This window comes from Quercus robur, chromosome 2, assembly GCF_932294415.1.
Source record: "Quercus robur chromosome 2, dhQueRobu3.1, whole genome shotgun sequence".
Lineage (NCBI taxonomy): Eukaryota > Viridiplantae > Streptophyta > Magnoliopsida > Fagales > Fagaceae > Quercus > Quercus robur.
This window is the reverse complement of record NC_065535.1, coordinates 53,766,312-53,788,236: the sequence shown is the minus strand read 5'-3', so window position 1 is coordinate 53,788,236 and position 21,925 is coordinate 53,766,312. Positions and strand designations below refer to the sequence as shown.

General features: G+C 30.4%; 1 long non-coding RNA gene across 1 annotated transcript in view; it reads left to right on the top strand.

Annotated features, from left to right (window-relative positions):
* LOC126714013 (uncharacterized) overlaps positions 1-19,107 on the top strand; it is a 45,725-nt gene extending 26,618 nt beyond the window's left edge. The window contains exon 2 of the long non-coding RNA XR_007651518.1: positions 18,735-19,107. This is a non-coding gene — a long non-coding RNA (uncharacterized LOC126714013). The remainder of the gene's footprint in view (positions 1-18,734) is intronic.
* The last annotated feature ends 2,818 nt before the right edge of the window (positions 19,108-21,925 follow it).

Below are 21,925 nucleotides of genomic sequence, written 5' to 3'. Positions count from 1 at the left end.
GGTGTAAAAAGGCTACAAGGCAAAAAAAGCCCTTGGCCCAAAGATCCGTCCACCCAAGGAACACACACCAAAAAGCATGCCGAGGACGTTGCAGAGCATGCCGAGGACGTTGCAAAGCATGCCGAGGACGGCCAAGGACGTTGCTTGAATGCTTAGGACGTTGCCAAGCATGCCTAAGCATGCCTTAGGTACCCACAGATACATCTTCTCATTTCTTTACAGTTTGGACGGTGAGTTCTCAAAACTTCCGTTTTTATACATTTCATAATTTGTTGATAGTTTCATAAATTTTGTTTTAAAAAAATGTTGAAGGTTTCTCATTTATATATAGTTGTTTATATCTATTTTTTTAATTTTTTGTTAGTCATATACATGTGTTTTTTCTAGTCGATAAATTGTTTAAATTGCATGTTTTTATAGTTTAAAATAATGCATAAAATATAAGGTTATAAATCATATAGTAAATAATATCCGATTAACATAAATTTTGATATGTGTATTAAGAGCGTAAAGAACATGTAACTCAACGATTAAAATTTTAAAATATGTAGTAATATTTATTTTATTAAGTAAGATTGTAGCTTAAGGTTATAACCAATTTTGTAGTTAAACTTTGTTCTTAAATCCTCCCTCCCCACTTATTGTGAGAAAAAAAAAAAAGAAGCTTAATAATTAGAGCACCACCTCCTAAAATTCATGATAATAAATTAATATTTCGTCATAAAAGGAAACACTGTTATTTTTTGCAGAATAAAAAAAGAACACTAATAATAATCAAACAAATTTTTAAAAGTTTTGTTAAGGTTGAATGTTGTATGAGGTGAAAGGCTATATGAAAGAATTCTAAAAAAAATGCACTACATGGCAGAAAGAAGGGATTGTGGAGCAAATGATGTTGAAATTTCTTTTATACAAACCTTGTCATCCAATTGAGTAAACCTGGTTGGGATTTAAAAGATGCAACATTGTGTTGTGCTGTGGATTATATAATAAGATGTGATCCTTTCCCATAATTTCAAACAATTTTTTTTTTTTCTATTGCAAACTTCTGACAATCCCAAGTTTTTTGTATAATTATTAAATATTTATCAATTAAGCTAGGTTAAAAACTACTATACGAAATTTGTAATTCAAATTCTAAAGTAGTTGCTAAGAAGATCTTGTAGCACAGTATTATTTTTAAGATTCTTTTAAAGAAGAAATTGGGCAATTGTATTATTCAAAAGCCGACTCTCAATACAAGGAGAGAGGTTGTACATATGTATATTTATATACCAATGTTAAGTGTTTGTACATAGAAGAATTTCAAAATAATTCAAAGTGTATAATCCATAATATGCTTTGTTTTGTTTTGACGATAATATTTTCTAGAAAATTAGTCATTTTCCAAAAAAGTGTTTTCTATAAAACTATCTTATTTTCCAATACTTGGTAGCAACCTTAAATAAGTTGAAGAACAATCTTCTAGCTTCTCTTATTTAGCTTATTGTGAGATAGAGTTATTTTCAAAATAAATTTAGTGGAAAACAATCTCTAAAAGGAAGTTATACTTTTTCTATTGACCAAAAATAATTTTCCTTTTGACTCATTTTTTTTGATACTACCAAATACTGGAAAACATAGAAAACTATATTTATACAAAGTTTTCCATAGAAATAATCTCTAAAAAAAGTGGAGTGATTTTCTCTTTTGGAGCCAAATCATTTGCTAATCTTCAGTAACGATAGGAGAGCCAAATATGGTGCTGATAATGAATAATGGCAGAGAATTTTGTGAGATTTATCTAGGAATGAATGATTTCCAGATTTTTTTTGCTATGTTATTTTTGCCTTTTGTGTACTGCTGACTTTTTTTCTTCTTTATCCTTTATACAAGGAGAGTAAATGTTCAAATTTCCCTCTCCACTTGTAGTAACAATTAAATTGCACAAAAAAAAATGCAAATTCACATATAATTATATTATGCGTGTGTGTGTATATATATACACTCATGCAATTGTAAACAGGTTGATGTTTTGCAGACTATGTCTTTGAAAGCTGCAGTCTTCTAGTTTCGAGGGGCATGCTGCTTCAATTATTTGTGCCTAGGTTTTGTGCAAACACACAATAGCGTTCATCATAGGTTCCATTGTTTGGTGTTAGTCCATAATTGAAAAACTAATTTAATATACTTATCATTACATAGGTGTTTGACAAAAGGCCTCCAATAGGTACTTTGATTTCTTATTTTTCATATGAATTGTCTTCTTTTGTATTTATACAAATAAATCTCCAATGGAAGAGCTTAATGCTCTAAAACATTGAAAGATAATTTCAAGTAGTATATGCAGTAGGTGATTGATGGAAGAGGTGATTTGCAAATTGTCCACCATCTACATTTGTGAATAGATTAGAGTATAGACGATAAGCAATCAATTAGCCATTAAAACACAAGACCAAGCAAATTAACGCAGAAACATAAAAAAATAAAAATAAAAATAAAAAATAAATAAAATAAAATAAAAACTTTCTAAAAAATATTTCAAATAAATCGACTAAATTATCCACAAGCAAGAAACTTAATGACATTTGTCTATCTAAGAAAATAAAAGATGTACTGCAGAGTGCAGATTTCCTAATGAAATGAAGAGAGAAACTAATACTGCTAGCTAGCTAAAGATCTACCAATCTACACTAGTTGGTGCTACCAATCATCGAAATGAATGGTCATCATTTGAAAGCTTTTGACTCTTATTTGGGTCATTACTGAAAAAAGGCATCGATGGTGACACTTGATGAGAAGGCATCGATGTCGACACTTGATTATTCAGAATCAGAAGCATATTTGGGTCATAACCGGGAGAAGGAATCGATGTTGACACTTGATTATTCAGCGATGCCTGCTGATAAACACAGTAATTGTAGTAATCAGATTGCATTGCTGAGATGTTCCTGAAAGGATTTGTAGTGTACGACCAATCTTGGTATCTACTTGGCAAATTTAGGGTCTCTACAGAATTCACTAAAGGAGGAAAACAGAAACTTTGTTGATTGCTCTGGACAGGAGTCTCAAAAATATTACCGCCCATTGCTTGAAATGGATCATGGAACCCAGGCATGTCAATGAGAGTAGCAGCGTTACTGTTTTGAGGAACTTCCAATGATGCACTAGGTGCATTTTGATCAGATTGAAGCATGTAGTCATGGTCATATATCATTTGTGCCATAGGATCCTTGAATTCGAAATACTCCATTGGCTCATTTTGAGGCAAAGATGTGGAATTTGGAACCTCCTGATCATCCTGGGCATGGGCTTGGGTTGATTTCTCATTCGATTTTGATTCCTTTTCAGTATTCTTATAAATTCTGCACAAAACTGAATCATCCAACTGGATAACATAAAATTCAATGATAGTCAGTTTGAGAATGAGAGAATTTAAGAATAAATAAATTACAACAATTATAGTTGAAACGTATGCACAAAAACTCTAAAGAAGATTCAAATAGCATTTTAATGAGTCATATAAAAGCTAAAATGAAAGGATATATAAAATTTGCATACCTTCATGTCACCTGGACTCCTTTTATCTTGAGGAGGAGTGTCAACTCTAAATTCGTGCATAATCCAATTAGTCTTCGTACCATTTGGAGCTTTTCCTTGATAGAAAACTAGTGCCTTCCTATACCCAATTAGGGCTTTGTCGAATATAATATGCTTGTCAACTCCAGTAGCTTTCCAATATCCATCACCAGCTGCTCGGTTTGGACGGTTTCCATTTAAATACTTTCGATCTCTCGGAGTAAAAAAGTACCATTCATTTTCTCCACATTTTTTGTTGTTTGCTGTTGATCATTAGATACGTTAAAATATATATAAAATAATATGAAATGAAAGTATTTGATGTCATATCTGTTTCACAAGGATACACTTCGTACATGTAGGTGTGATAGTGTTATTATTGCTCAGTGCTCACACGTCATGTTGACTCATTTATCTATATAATAATTTGAAGTCTATAAACTGTTTGGTCATGTTAATTAAATATTCTAACTTTGAAAGAGAGTTCAAGAATTAACTTAATAGAGAGGCTATATATATACCCTTTCAAAGTTATAAATATCAATATGCAGCAATACAAAGAATACACTATATAATTAAAGGCTTAAAGCAAATATCAAAGAAATTAAATTCAATAACGATGTAGTGAAACTTGAGTTTTACACTCTTCAATTTCAACATGTCAAATCATCATATTATATATTAAAGATAGGCACAACCACACTCAATCAATTGTAATACCCATTTGAAAATCCAACTCAATTGAGTGTTTATTGAGATATTATTAGATGTGGTAAGATGTATAGAACTTTAAGTAAAAAGCTGATGATGTGGCAATCTTTTATTGAATGATGTAAAACATGAGTTTTACACCCTATTCTTACCAATTTCAACTCAATATCAAAACCATGAAAATCACCCACCCTTAATATACTACCAATTACAGCTAAAAATTACCAACCAAAAAAAAAAAAAAAAGTTGTAGACTTTCCTATTAAACATTGTTTAGCATATTAGTTCCATGCAAAATTATGAATATGACCTTCAATGCACTGGAAAACAACAAGTTCCATTCAACTCAAAACATGAACGATTAATTTTTTATTAAAAAAAAAACAACAAAAAAACAAAGGGTTATTTAAAGATTAACCTGCAAGAAACTCGGGATTGTGGTGGTATAAGTTAGTCTCCACGATCTGGTTGGGAGGGAGGGGCTCGTTGGAAACCTTCTTATTCAAGTAAAACCTAACAAGCTCATCGTCAGTGGGACAGAACCTATATCCAGGTGGGAATGTATCAAAAGGGAATGTTTCAAAAAATAAATCAAGAAGAGCTTCTTCTAGTTCCATCCCCTTCATCCAAGTTGATTTCCTATTAGATTTTGTTTTGGGATCAGTTTTCTTATAAATCCTGCACAAGACTGAGTCATCCAACTGGATAACATAAATGCAATAGTCAGTTTGAGAATGAGAGAATTTGTGAACAAAAAATTACTACAATGATATTTGAAAGGTAAGCACAAAAAAGAAGATTCAAATAGCATTTTAATGAGTCATATAAAAGCAAAAATGAAAGGATAAAAATATGCATACCCTCATGTCACTTGGATTCCTTTTATCTCGAGGAGGAGTGTCAACTCTAAATTCATGCATAATCCAATTAGTCTTCGTACCATTTGGAGGTTTTCCTTGACAGAAAACTAGTGCCTTCCTATACCCAATTAGGGCTTCTTCGAATATTATATGCTTGTCAGCTCCAGTAGCTTTCCAATATCCATCACCAGCAGCTCGGTTTGGACGGACTCCATTTAAATACTTTCGATCCCTTGGAGTAAAAAAGTACAATTCATTTTCTCCACATTTCTTGTAGTTTGCTGCTAGTCATTGGAAATGTTAAAACGTATATAAAATAATATAAAATGCAAGTAATTGGTGTTTCTTGGTTGACTTCTTCTAACATTGTGCCATTAATTTTTATAAATAGGTAACATGGTCGCATAAATTTTTGAAAGTCATTCTAATATAAATTTTATAATTTGACTTTGAAATAGTGCTAAACCATTTTTAAAGTTTAAACCAATTAAAACTCATAAATTCTAGTTAAAGTATACATGTTTTTTTTTTTTTTTTTTCCTTTCTTTCACAAGCTGTCTAATTTAACTTTTTCGAGCAATAAGGAAATACGTTAACAAAAACTTTATAAAAAAAAATACTCACCGAAAACTACAACATGAAATAACAAAGATCCCTACCATCATTGACTTTGATACGTGGATTTACATAAAATAGTTCTTACTATCGTTACACAAGACTTTAAAAGTTAGAAAGGAACAACAAAACAAAAACAAATTTTTATTTTAACCTAAAAAAATTTAGGTGACTGTTGCACTTGCACCACATCTATATGTGCAGTACTAGATGTCATATCTGTTTTCACAATGATACACTGCGTACATGCATGTAGGTGATTGTGTTATAAGTGCTCAGAGTCAGTTATCACACCTCATATTCATCTATATAATTTTTGAAAAGATATTCATCTATATAATAATTTGAAGTTTATAAACTGTTCTGTCTCGCTAATTACATATCCTAACTTTGAAAGAAAGCTCAAGAAGAATTAAAGAAACGTGATTAACTTAAAAGATAGGATATATATGTACACCCTTTCAAAGTTTTATATAAGAGAGGCCACCATAATTATTGGGATTGATTTCGATGCAAAGATTACACTATATAGGCTTAAAGCAAATATCAAAACTACAAATATGACACACCCTTAACATACTACAAATTAAACCTAAAAATTACAACAACAAAAAAAAGTTGTAGACTCATATTAATTAAACATTGTTTTCCATATTAGTTCCATGAAAAACTTTGTATATGACCTTTAAAGCATTGGAAAACAAGAAGTTCCATTTAATTTATAAAGAAAAACAAGAACAAAAACAAGACCAAGAACAAGAACAAAGGGATATTTAAAGATTAACCTGCAAGAAACTCGGGATTGTAGCCGTATAAGTTAGTCTCGACGATCTGGTTGGGAGGGAGGGGTTCATTGGAAACCTTCTTATTCAAGTAAAACCTGATGAGCTCGACATCAGTGGGGCAGAACCTATATCCAGGAGGCAAATCATCAAAAGAGAATTCATCATTAGCGAAGTCTTCGTATTCCTTAAGAAGATCATCAATATCTGAGTCATGATCATCTTGTGAAACCACTGGTGGTGTTGTCAATGGAGTCTTGTTGTTGGTGTTGTTGCAGTGTTCTATTATATTCAGGGCTTGGGTTTGTGCTAGGGGTTGTGTATGGGCTTGGGGCTGTGGTGTAGGGTTAGTTGGAGTGGTAACAGAAACCATCAAACTCGGCTTGCACTTCTTATCGGACTCCACAGAAGGAGATGACTTCCCGCCTACACGTAAGTTTGAAACTCTTTCTCTCTCTATTTGTTTTTGCTAAATCTTTCTCTCTCTCTATGATATATATATATAAAAGTTCAGAGTTTCTACTTCTAGTTCTACTCCTGCAAGGATAGGACTCTATTTCAAAAGAAACTAGGACTAATTGACAGCGGTAAAGATAACATCTCATCTAATCTAATCTAATCTAATCTATCTATCTATCTATCTATCTATCTATATATATATATATATATATATATTTGTTGTATATATAAAATCGAAATCTTTGCTAATTCCACAATTTTTCCGTCAGCCTACCCAAATAGAGCACAGAACCACAGGCTTTATAACATGGAGAAGACCAGCACTGAGGGAGAAAAACTAAAACAAAATACCCAAACGAAGCCCAAGTCTTACTCACTCAATACAGAGTTTTAAAACCACAATATTACAATACAGACCTTTCAAAACAAAAACACAATACAAATCTTTAAAAAAATAAAACAAAATCACACTTTAGAACTTTCAACAAAACAGAGACTAAGAATTATTCAATTTAACTCCCTATCAGCAGCTCCACAATTTCCACGTCACCTTTTTTTTAATTCTTTTTAATGTTTTATTATATTATATTAGATTTTTTTTTTTTTTTTGAGAATAGAATTTATTATTTAACTCCTTCATTAGGGGTGTCAATTCGGGTTAGCGTGTCGGGTTTATGTTGTGTTGAGGTAGGGGTATTCGACTAAATGGCTCAGCTCTAACCCAATCCATTTAATAATCGTATTATAATTCTTCAACCATAACCTGACCTATTAATAAGACGAGTTAACTTGACCTAACCCATTCGACATGTTTAATAAACGAGTCGTGTTAGGTTGACATGAATGTAACACAACTCATTTCAACCTGCATAATAGTACATATAACATCCATCTAGAAATAATTTTTTTTACATCCCAAAAAGCAGTGCATACACTTCAAGTCTTCAACTCACATTCAAAATAATATAATTCAACAAAAATATAACATTCATCTAGAAATAAGTTTTTTACACTCCAAAAGAAGTGCATACACTTCAACCTAAATTCAAAATAGCAAAGTTTAACAAAAATAAAATAACATGGTTCAACAAAAATATAATATCCTTGGAACTCGCCAAATGCTAAGTATCAATATTGAAAGAATTTGAGCAAACGGTAGACTAATCCTGAGTATGACCACGATATTCATCCATAGATTCTTTGTTGATGTCTAAATTCATAACATCTTCCACAAGCTTATCCAATTTCATTTGTGCAAGTTCTATGCAAAAAAGAAAAAGAAAAAAAGTATTAGTAATTCTAGGGTTTGTAAAGTTTCAATTTTCAATTATATCCCTTGTAAATTTTTGTAATGACTCACTTTTCTTTTTAAATTTAAAATATATGTTGGATATAAAAGTTATTTGACAAATCTAAAATAAAATAAATATTTATTTGTTATACAAGTTAAACGGGTTGTGTTAAGTAGGTCATTTCGGATTGACACAAATAAATTGACGTGTTAAACGTGTCTATTGTGGATTATGCAGGTTAACCCGCTTATGACACGTTTCTTATCGTGTCACTTTCGGGTCGACTCGTTTATGACCCAAACCCATTAAGGCCCAACCCTAATCCAAAAAAACTCGTGTCGGGTTCGTGTCGTGTTCACGAGTTGGGTCGAACATTGACACCTCTAATCAGTATACAATAATACAACTCCCCCCATTTGTTCAAAAATAAAAAAATAAAAAATACAACTCCTCCATCAGCCTTCACGTCACCTTTAAAAAAAAAAAAAATTCTTTTTAAAGTTTTATTATTATATTAGAATTATCAATTTAGAACCCTAATACGTTTATCAAAAAAAATTAGAACCCTAATACAATTATACAACTCCCTCTTCAGCCTTCATGTCTAAACCCCACAACCTCTCTGTTTTCTAATATACTCTGGCACCCCAAAACTTAGATCCTCCCGCCCCTGCCGCTGTCATGGATCATCGCAACTGCATCGATTTCTCTGTCTCTCCATCGTCACTCAATCCAGCCCATCATATTCTATGTCGGCAAATTATTTTGAGGTAATTAAAACATGTTTTTTAATTTCCTTAATTTTATATATTGCTCTCTCTCTATCCGCTTCAATTTTTCATGGAATTTTGTTAGTTTGTGGCTGTGGGTTGCTCTGGATTTAAGTTTTTTTTGTTTGTTTTTGTTTTCATGGAATTTTGTTGGTTTGTGGTTGCACTGGATTTAAGGTTTTTTTTTTTTTTTTTTTTTTTTTCTTTGCTTTGCAAATTTCCACGTTTTCTTCTTCTTCCTTTGTTGTCAAATCTATGGCAAAGAAGAATCATGAAATTTTTGTAATTAGATTTTCTTTTTCCCCCTTTTTTATGCAATTTTTATTGGATTTTTGGTTTCTTGGGATTCTTCTATTTGGTTTTAATTCTGGGTTTGTTTTAGTTAATATATAGTGTTTTTCTCATCTTCATTTTACATTGGTTTGGATTTTCTTTTTCCTTTTTTTTTGGTTATGCAATTTTTATTGGACTTTTGGTTTCCTAGGATTCTTCTATTTGATTTCAATTCTGGGTTTGTTTTGGTTTGATATGTAGTGTTACTGTCGTCTTCATTTACTTTGGTTTTTCCTTTTTATAAATTATTATAATCTCTGGGTCTTCTTATATGATAGCCTATGGAATGTTATGTTGGGGCTGCTGCTATTTTGGACTCTGTGGGAATATTTTTTTGAAAGTTGGGGTTGGTTAGTATAGTTGTTTGAGATTGCTGAACATGTGTTTGATAGAATGCTCGGTGTTTGTTCTCTGATTCTTCTTTGCCAATTCATTTGTGGTATTTCTTGAACAAGTTTGGAATGCTCAGGTGTTTGTTCTTGGATTCATTTGTAATATGCCTTTTGTTCTCTGTTTAAAAGAATTCAGCTACAAGAAATTACAAAAGGTTGTGGTTTGATATATAGTGTTATTGTCGTCTTCATTCACATTGGTTTTCCCTTTTTATAAATTATTATAAACTCTGGGTTGTCTTATATGATAGCCTACGGAATGTTATGTTGGGGCTGCCACTATTTTGGATTCTGTGGGAATTTTTTTTGAAGGTTGGGGTTGGTTAGTATAATTGTTTGAGAGTTATATAACTTAGTTATATATGATTATGCAAGATGGGCATGGTATTAGATATTATAAATTTGAGGCAGAGATTTAGAGAGATGGTTGAGAGAGACTTAACAAATAGCAAACTTTAATGAATACCTCTATCATTATGCAAAATCAAAAGGCATATTATAGATTTTTAATCTTTTGACTTCATAACCAAACTTGCCTGTTTATGTGGTGTCATAGTACCTTTTAATTGGAGTATGTACATGAAATCTTTTAACTTCATAACCAAACTTGCCTGTTTATGTGGTATCAAAAATACATAGGTACCTACAAAAACCTCATTTTATGTTTTAAATTTTTAGGCACAAAGGAGCTTGCATAGGCTTTGAGAGAAAAAACAACCCTTGGTTATATTGATGCCGGTGTTGCTGCCACATGGTACTCTCTTTTCTTACGTACACAAGTTGTTTGATAAAATTTGTAAGTGATTTTTTGTTGTTGTTCTAGAAGTCATAATACATGGAGAGTGGTAAGGAGGAAGATAAGTAGGGAATGTGATGTTGTGTTGTTGATTTTATCCGGGTGAGATGTATTTGTTGGCCTTATTTTCTCAATGTCATTTTTTGTGTTATGTAAAAACATGATTGTCATTTTTTTTTATGCCTTTTCAATTGAACCAGAATGGATTTTTTTTTTTCTCCAACTTAAATGAATGACTGGCTTTTATGTACTGCACCTATTTTTTGAACTTGCTTTCAAGTTTCATATGATTATATTCTTTAAGAAAACATGTACATACTCCAAATTAAAAGGTAGACTCTAACTATTTGTATTAAAAATTTGTTGTCTTTTTCCTCTTGGAATATACTTTTAAATCCTTTATGAGATTTTGTGTTACCAAGATTTGCTATAGCTCAGTTTGTTGTATAATTTATAGTGGTGGAAGTACTGAGTGTGTATTTTGGTTTCTACAATGAAAATGGTTGGTTTGAGATCTCTAAATGTGACAAGATTTTTCTGCGAAGTTTTGAAGTTTTGTTTAATGGTGGGGAGCAGAATCTGGTGTTGGGCAGGAAGTATAAGCAACCACAAAATTTCAGAGGGTGGTTAGAGATGATCACTTGGAATGGAAGTGGTGGCTGGATGGTATGGATGATATAATATATTAAGTAAAGGTTTTAAGTTGTTGTGAGTGTGAATATTATATTTTCACTTTGACATTAGAGAAATTGTTGCATCAATAATAAAATTTATATATTATTTTTTATTAATATATTTCATTCTATTTTTCTCCTCAAAATTTTGATAGAGATGGAAGTAGCTTCAAAGCATACACAAGTAATTTATTCATATTATTTTTTTCCTATAAAGTTTTATTCTCTCATCGTCACGATTATCTACTCATCAATATATTTTCTTTCCTCAAAGTCATAATACAAGTAGTGTTAATTCTTTGATTTTTCTTGGGTTGTCCTACCAATTGATTGATTTAAGTTGAATCTTCGAATTGAAAAGTGGGAGCTGTCCTCAATTTATAAGTTTATTATTGTACATTATATTTGTATTTTAGATTGAGCCAATCATTTGAGAAGTGCATTGAAAATGGATATTTTTTTTTGCTAAAAAAAAAGATCCCAAAATTTTGGGAGGTGATGCTTGCTATTGACACGAGTTTGAATTTTTTTGGAGTTTATTTTTTCTGCCCTTAAATTGGCCTTCCTCCCTCTAATTTTTATTTATGGTTCTTGGTTGGATATAGCACTTTGAAATTTAAATTAGTCAAACTACACAAATTTGAATGGTGGACAACATTGAATATTCTCTATTTTAAGGAGGGATATATTATGATAAAATTAAGTCATAGAAAAGGGACAGTATGTTTTGTAAAATTATTGTGTTTAGTTTTTGAGTTTGAAAATTTTGTTCTTAAAAATAATCCTTGGTAGGCTTATATGGAGCACATAGCTCAAGTGCAGGGGTTTTATACAATATTGCATTGATGTTGCCAAAGCCTTGAAACCCAATTTTCCATGTAAATGTAGACGATATAGAGGCAGTTGTTTCATGTTTGTGAGCTTGCAACTGAGTGACATTGAACTTTCCACTAAGATGTGATTGATTTTGTTTGTTATTGTCGTTATAATATCTATATCCAATGTTGTAGTGTAGATATTTACACACAATTGTTATTTGATAATAATTGTTTGTTACGAGATTCTTCTCTCTTTATCGATCATTGTATTCTCTTGATCTCTATTCCCTTTTGCTCTTATATTTTAACTTTATTGTTGTTGTGTAGATTTTACTTATTAGCATTTGTATGATAGAGGAAGCTTTCAATAAATATTTTTCATTCTTTTACCATTTTTGCAATAATTGTTACGGAGTAGATTAATTTTCCTTTAATGTTTGATTTCATTTTAAAGTAATTTTAGTTGACTTTTGTTAAAGTATTCCGTACATCGCACAGGTTAGCGACATCAACATAAATAAAAAAACAAAAATTCTGAATTTATATTTCTAAAACCTGATAATTAAAAAATAATAAAAAAAAAACACAAAATTTGATTTGATATTTGTAAAACCCAATACATAACAGTAGACCCCTTCTCCTTACTCCAAAACAAAGACCCACGGCCCATTCAGACTTCAAAGTCCTCCGTTTTGATTCTCCTTCTCAAGGTCACTTGGCATCCAAATACAAAGAATCTGCAACTGAAGGCAGGATTCTCTAATGAGTAGAATCTGAACCCAGGGTAAGAATTCAGAGTCGCTTTGAATCGAAGACCTACTTACTCTGTTATAATTTTCTATATATAAAAGTCCAGTAGATGAAGTAAAGTCAGTTGGACCTACCAATTTGAGCATTGGCCACATCCTTCCTTAATGATGTTAGACTACTTCATATATATATATATATATATATATATATATATATATATATATATCTATATATATATATATATTTTGGAGAAACAGACTACTTCAAAGTTTATTTTTGAGAAGGAGACTACTTCGTAGTTGGTTCTTCTATTAGGAATATATTTTTCTCTTATGGCTTTCCTTGAACAAACGAACCAACAGAGAAGATAGCATGTGAAGCAAAGAAATGGCTGGGTTTGCTAGACAATGATGTATTGAATGGAGGAGCATCCCCCATTTATTAAGACTCTACTAAACAGTGATGTACCTACTCAATGAAAAAAAAAAAAAAACCCAAATGTATTTGTCGCATTTTTCAGTGGAATGTCTTGCTTCCTTTCAGCATTTTTACTACAATGTTACTCCAAAAAATTTTAAATCAGATTTTTTTATTTATTAAAACTTGTGCTATTACCCCAGTCCATTAATAATCACTACTCATGTTTTAGTTTTAAAGTTGTAATATCTATTGGACAATATGGTATTTTGTGTTTCAATGCATTAATATTGTTCTTTTTTTAAAACAAAAAAAATTGTCATATTTGAATGATATCTTGAATAATCACTAACTATATATAGTATATTATTAATGTCATCTTATTTGTAAACATTTCATTTAATTATATAAGTTATTCCAACTAAAATAAAATGAAATGAAGATTTGAAATAATATTTTAAACTACCATAAATAAATATTCAATATAAAGTAAAATTAATAAAATTTTCTTTTTAAAATCTTATTTTCAATAGTTTTCCCATGCATTGCATGGGTTAGCAACTAGTACTATATTTTAAAGCAGAAGCCTTTATGGAGATGTTACTACGTTAGGAAAAAAAGCCACTTAAAAACTGACACGTATACAACTTATTCTTTAAAATACTGTAAGGTGCGTTGGAGAGACTCATTTTTATCAAACGTTTGGAGAGACTCATTATAAAAACACCAAGCCGCTTATCGACAAAAAAAAAAAAAAAAAAAAAAAAAAAAAAAAAAAAAAATGAAAACCCAAAACCCAAACCGGATTTCCCGATCAAAATTCAAACTCACTCTAACTTGCGATACTTCGTTGCAACTCTATATACACATAGATTGGAATAGCGTGTTCCAGCCCATCAGACAGACACAACCAAAAAAAAAAATGAAAACCTCTGTTCGTTCTCTGCAACAGTGAAAACTGAAAATCTTTGTTCATCCTCTGCAACAACAAGCGATTTAGAAGCTATTCCGTCCCTTCTATTCAACAACAGAAAATTAAGAAGGTTGGCATTTTTTCCCCCATTTTTTGTTTTCTATTTAATTACCGTTTCTAGGGTTTTTTAAAAAAAAAAAAGGGTTTAGTAGAAGGTAGGCATTTTTTTTTTTTCAATTAGCGTTTCAAACAAATAGATAGATAAGAAAGATTTTGTTAAATAATGTTTTGCTGCACTACTTAATCAAGGTTTAAGGTTTGCCTACCTTTTTCCCTAATTTCCCTTTTTTTTTTTTACAATTTCTTGAGTTCTGTTTTGTTCGATTGTTGTATTGATTAAATTTAGTTTTTGTTTGGCAGATTTTTGTTTTGGTTTGTACTTTTTTTGGTTTCCCCCTAAAATTTGAATTAATTTATGCTTTGTACAGATCTATGTTTTGTTAAATCGTTCTCAAAAGAAAAAAAAAAACATTGAACTGTTAATTACCTTCCAAATGGAAACAATCCTTGATTTTAATAGTCATATTTGTAACATGGATGGTTTAAAATCTGAATGTTTGGAGAATACAATCGCTTTTGTTGTTTTCCTTTTTGATATTTAATTTCATTATTATTTCTCTATTGATATATGTCTCTATTGATATATATTTTTATCCTTTTTTTTTTTTGCTTTAATTTTTTTAACCCAAAAGCCTAATTAAAATTCAGCCAGCGATAAATTATATTGTTTGGTAATGCTACAATTAAAAGACCTATCTAAAAATCTGCCACTTCACAATTAAATAAGTTATATTCTTTCCCAATCTTAACCTCGTTTGATAGTTAAAACAAAAAAATAACCAATGTTTGGTAGAGTAGTTTGAGTAATATTGTCTGGATGTTTTTGATATACATGTGGGTGAAAAAATGTATAAAAATGTGTATAATATTGTTTAAAATGCTCAAAAATGTGTTTGAACTTACCTACCAGACTCCCCTTAAAAACTTGTCAAGTTTACAATTAAAATTCCAAAAGTTCCTATCAAAAAAAAAAAAAAAAAATTCCAAAAGTTATAGTGTCTCACTAGAACACATAAAAAGTAAAAACTGAAAGCATCCTTAGTGAGCGTTTGGTTTCAGCTGAAACCAACGTTCACGTTTTCATTTCCGCGTTTCTGTCCTTTTTTTTTTTTTTTTTTTTCAGCACATGAACAGTAAATTTACTGTGCAGAGACAAAAATTACTGTTTAGACACTGTAGTAGTACTGTTCACGTACTGTAGTAACACTGTTCACGCATTAAAAATATTAAAAAGGGGTCCCACGGTACTTTTCACACATTTAAAAATTATTTTGCTACAGTATTTTCAGTTTTCAGTTTCAGCAACAATAAGCTCAATCCAAACGGACTCTTATTTTTCTCTCTCCCAAAAAAAAAAATCTCCCTCTCTCTCAAAGAACAATGGCAAGCAGCAACGTCAAAGAAGAGGAAGTTGCAGCAGAAGTAGAAGCGGTGCAAGTAGTGTACAGAGATGATTGCATGGTTCTCCAATCCTATCCTCCCCACTCCACCTCCTCCTCAAGTCTCGCACTGCCGACGTCATCTCCTAATAGGTCTCTCTCTCTACTAATTTCTATATCTGTTTGGTTGCCCAGAAAATGATGGAAAGTAAAACCAAAACCTAGAAAAGATAAAATAAAAACCTTCAAAACTGAATCAAAAGACCACACCTTTTGCTTTACCCAAATAAGTTGTGCTAATTTCTTCCCTTTGCAATCACACCGCTTAAAAAGAAAAACCACATACGTTCAAATTCCTTTCAATATCTTTCACTCTACTTTGTGATTTAGGAAAACAAAAACTTCGATTGATGTATATCCATAGTTTTCAAACTTTTACAATTCCAATTGGGTTTGGTTTCAGAAATTAGGGTTAAGGAATTTGAAATTCTGATATGTGAATATTTTTTTAGATATTTTCAGTAATGGGTTTGTTTAAATTCGACCCTTTTGGATTTAAAACACTCAATTTCTTTCTCTGCAGAAATGAAGTAGAATCTTTCTTCAATCTAGAGTCTCTAATTTCATCAAAGCAAAGGTACCAATTTCTTTTCCTAATATTCTCCTAATTTTCCTCTCTATTTGTTGAAATCAGGGAAAACCTCATCAAAATGAAATCTTTCTAATCCTTTAAACTTAATCATTTCACTTTAATTTTCAAGTTTTGTTTTCTCTCTTACATGTTCCCTTATTTGTAAGGGGGATTGAAATTGTGGGGTTTTGAAATCTGAAAATATTTTGTTATTTTGTTTATACATTGTAGATTTTAGACTATATTTTTTTTTTAAAAGATAATTTTAAGTCATGATTTGTTATTTTTCATGTTGGGTTTTTCTGGGTTTTGCATGTTTTAAATTGTTAAATCTGAAAGTATAATGTTCTTTGTACAAAATTGATTACTTTGTATGTTATGGTAGAGAATAATTTTCTCAGAGATTTACTTATCAAAAAAATAATAATTTTCTCAGAGATTCCTAGGTGTTAGTTTTGGTGTGTACAATATTTGGTTTTTTGGGTTTTTCATGTTGTATGTCGTTCTTGAAAATTCATTGAGAATCTTTTTAGTACTAAGAAACAAAAGTGAAACAATAGTAAAAGGAATTGTAACCAGTTTTGAAGGTTTTAAATTGTTCTGTTTAAATTACATTTGTTAGTTTGCTAATCTGTGAATTGTGGCGATAAGTAGAGAATTGCAACCAGTTATGATATTTAAATACCATGAAATTTCAGCAAGTTGAGATGATTAGTAGAGAATCTGTCATGCAGTGACATGAGAAAATTCAATAATTCAAGGCTTTATACAGTACTTAACTCAATTGAGATGATTTCTTTTCAATTTGTGAATGTTGGAAGTATTTGTTTTGCCTAATTCATAGTGTAATGTACCAAGTTTCTTCAGTCAGTTTTCTTAATCCTCTTAGACTTTTAAGATCTATTTTGGAAGAGAATTATGGGTGGAAAAAGCTTATATAAATAAAGGGGTTCACACATTGAAGAAGCCACAATATTGGTTTATGTTTTTAGCAAAGTATGGTATTTGGTCTTGCTACATTTTGAAAGTACTACAATTTGACAGTGGGCATGATATTCTGTTTTTGTTTCAGACTTTCAGTTGTGTTATATTGATCCTGGAGTTTCCAATGGGGAGGAGATGAAACCACCGAAGAGAATATATAGTGCACAATTATAAAGTATTGTGTTCTCTGTTAGTGCTTCTTTTAGGTACTATTTATCTATTGCATTATGTTATTTACCTCATTCGATCCCTTTTCTGTTGTACTGTATGAAAAAAAAAATATTTCAAGGTTATTACTTGAACACCAAATGAAAAAAATTACAGCTGTATGTTTTTTTTCGTAATTTTGTTTAGCAAGTCAATGTATTGAAGTTTTGTGATAGTTAATTTGCAAGATTAGCAATCTCACAATCCAATTACGTAATTCTCAACTTAAATGACAAAAGGTATCCATCCATGACTAGAGTAACCAACTAAAGCACAATTGCAATTTAATTCTGCTCACTAACTTAGAGTTGCATTGAGTATCTCATTTAGAACCTATAGTTTATCATTATAGCATTACAAAAAATGTATAGAGACACACTCTCTTAGAGAAAGAACATCATTGTTAGAAACATCAGAACATTTCTCCTTGCATTCTCTAAATTTTGCTTTTTTTTTTTTTTTTTCCAGGTCCAAGAAAATCCTCTCAGCTCCAAAAACTTTTTGCAAATTAAACCCATTAGTCAAGAAAAGTGATGCTTATCTAAGTTCTGAAGAATAAATTCATTGAAATGGTTCATGGTCATCATGGACGGATTTTTTTGGAAAATTTCATTAATAATTGAGAAGTTTCTAATGCATATTTATACAGTGCAATTGGTTAGGTAGATTAGGTAATGATAATCGTGAATTAACTAAAAATTGCCATAATGATTATTATTGCTTAAAAGCTAATCCATATTTAATATACATTTCAGTTGATTTAAGGATCATCTAGATCTATTATTGCTTAAATTCTATGAAATTTTTGTGGTTTTAGATAGTGCAATTGGTATGGATGCTTGACTTTTATACCCAACTTTAATGGCTAAATTATAGTGATTTTTAGTTATTTAAGTTGAATACCTATATTTATCCTAGCCGGAGACAAATGATTTATTATTTGGGTAGAGAATAAAAGGATGATTCAAAGAGCTACAAAGATAGGATAGCAACAGATTGGTAATTGAATTAACAATTGGCATGCATAATTATATCAGAAATGCGCTAGATTTAATAGATTGCTTGGTCAATTAGGAATCACACCAAAGCACTAGATGGAATTAAATATGTGTGTGTGTGTGTTACATTTGTGTTTTAACATTTGATTGCAGTACAATGCTTACAGCAGAGTTGTTTTTGGGTTTGAATCTTAAAGATATGTAACTATAAATATCTTTCTTAATAGTTCAATGATTGATGTCTAAATCAATCGAAAAAAATTATAAAGAATTAGGTAGATGGTAAAGAGTAAAGCACCCTGCAGTCTGCATTGCTCTAAACCAGGAAAGGGATTTCAATTGGATTAATATGCATGTTGCAGGAGGTGCAAGAATACAAAGAGGAAAGCTTTAAGACAAATAGCTCAAACTCAACAACAAAAGTAAGATGGAATCCAAAATTTCTCTCTGATGTTTTCTTTTAGAATGTATGGAATTATTATGTTGTACATTGAGGACATTTTTATTGTATTATGAAGTAACTATTCAATTTATTTGTTTTTATTGTCTGCAAAAAAAATTGTCTAACAGTATATGGAGTTATGGTATTTTTTGTGGTGTTAAAGTGATAGAATGACTTTGTATATATGAAAGTAGAGACTTCATCTTTACATAGTCTAAAATTTTGCCAGTTGGTGCATTCCTTGCAATATTCTTTTGTTTTTAATTAATTTTTAAAAGTTTCTGTGAGACTATTTAATACTGTAGTTTGATGTAATTCATAGATTACTACTATAGGATTTGAATTTTGTGATATTGAGTGCATGTGTGATGAAGAAAGACGATATTTTTTTGGTGTATTTCAAATTTTGTTGAATGAACAAGAAATTTCAAGATTAGATTTCATAGTTTTCTTTCTTGCAAGTTTTTTTTTTTTTTTTTTAGTATTTTTTTTTGGGTATTGTCTAACTATAAAATGTTTAAATTTTCACCTACAATTTGTCGTTTGTAATAAGTAAAAGTGTCCTGCACATTGTGCGGGTTATAAACTAGTATATATAAAAAGTAGAGATCTTATGTGTGATGAAGAAAGCCGATATTTTTTTGGTGTATTTCAAATTTTGTTGAATGAACAAGAAATTTCAAGATTAGATTTCATAGTTTTCTTTCTTGCAAGTTTTTTTTTTTTTTTTAGTATTTTTTTTGGGTATTATCTAACTATAAAATGTTTAAATTTTCACCTACAATTTGTCGTTTGTAATAAATAAAAGTGTCCTGCACATTGTGCGGGTTATAAACTAGTATATATAAAAAGTAGAGATCTTATGTTGGAGAGGGGTTGTGCCAAGTGGCGCATTCCTTGAAGTTATTTTTATTAAGGGCTTCTACTTCAAAGAGTTTGCATTTATATCAAATTAGTCACTAACCCGTGTGATGCATGGGATAGTTAAATAAATATTTAATTAATCAACCTCACATTAAAAGAAACGGCTAAAAGAATCAGGGAAAGGCTAATTTGCTCACCAAGAAAAAGCTAAAAAAGAAAAAAAGAAAAAAAAAAAAAAAAAGACATTGAGAAATAAAGAAAGAAAAAACTATTTTTTTTTTAGAAAATAATGTTGAAAACTAAAGTAACATTAAGACAACGTGAAAGCTATTTGCATAGGATTGCAACCTTTGTATGTTTACTTGGCTCAAAGTCAAAATCCAAATTCAATTTTGAAACAATGAAAACATACAACTTTATATTAATTGTAAATCAGTTTTACTACATAAATTCACTTTTCGCTTTAATGTATTTTGTAGATCAAATACTGTCAAAAGAATTCCAATAAACACTATTGTCACATCTATATTTGTTAGAGGTATTTAATTTACATAGAAGCCAATTGCAACCGCAATAGCTATCACGGTTGCTTAATACTATGATAATCTAGATCCAAACATTCTCCTCCTAGACTAACCCAATTTCCTAAATCAAAACCAATCCATCACAATATCAAAACCAAAGTCATATTTAAAATCCAAATTTTAAAAAAGGGGAAAAAAACCTTACTGGTGGATGTATATAGAGGGTTGTATATAGAAATGGACTCAAATTAGGGTTTCGACCACTATAAAACCAATTTTAATTCAAAACCAAATCTAACACAAGTACATAAAATGCATTTAGTAAGTCATTGTGGTGTAATGCGTGGACTTGTTTGATAAAATATGTCAAAGTATCTATGCAGAATTAGGGGAAGGAGAAATAAATTGAAAGTAATAAAATAATGTTACTATATTATTTTCTTGGACACCTGCCATGCTTGGTTAGTTAACAGTCAATAGTATTTTTGTTTTAATGTAGGATGAGAGCACAGGTAATGTTTCAGTGTGTTAGCAATTCCTATTACAACTAAAACCAAGAGACATAAACCATAAAGTTGACTTAAAATAATGTGAGAGTATAACTATCAAATTCTAAATAAATAAATAAAAATGCAAGAGGGAGTGAGATTTTTTTTTCAAACAAAACACACAAACCCAATAGGCAAACACAAATTGAATATGCCAATATGAATATGTATGAAGAGCTTACATAGGTCAATCCCACATACATATAAAAGATGTGTTCAATACATCTATTGCATAAGAAAAGTCAGAACCTAACATTATAAGGTGATATCCATAGCATTAGAGTACTATTACATAGCTTTGCCATTTACGCTACTTATATTCAAATAAAAATAATTTATTGCAGCATCATATTCAGCTGTTTAAAATGATTGCTTAAATAAAAGCACAACAATTAAAAAGAAAACCAAAATTCCAAAGAACTAATCAGTAAAAATCATTACTCTTAACCAAAATTCTAAACACTTATAGCTCTCTATTAACAAAATTATAACTCACAGTTCTAGTTGTGAGTTGCAATACAAATTCTCTCCAATGGTACCTGCTGTAATTCATGGATAACCTAAAAAAATCAACTTATAGCAACTAATAACCTGAAATACTAAACTTAAAAGCATAATAACATATAAAGAGAGCAATAAAAAATTCCATACTTTTTCAACCAAACCAAACATATTCTAATTTTTACCAATCCAAAATAGAGGACTTTCACAAAATAGATGTAAATTTTTTACCAAGCCTTTAATCTACATTGATTCTAATTTCATTGAGACATTTTGTCAAACACTTAGGGTTGGCCTATTTTCAAAAAAGATACCAATTCTTATATCATTGTTTCAACCATTATACCAACAAAAACATGAGAGAGAGAGAGAGAGAGAGCAAGAACTCTGGTGAATTTGTCAAACAAAATTGGATTTTGAATAACATAGCTCTTCAAATTGTTCATCCTACTACAATTCCATAAAGTGTTGAATACATACTTCAAGAGTAAATGTCTAGTATCTACAAATTTCCTCTACATATAAATTTTGAGTTTCTATTTTAAAGAAATACATTCAAATGTTTTCTTATTTCAATTGACAACCCA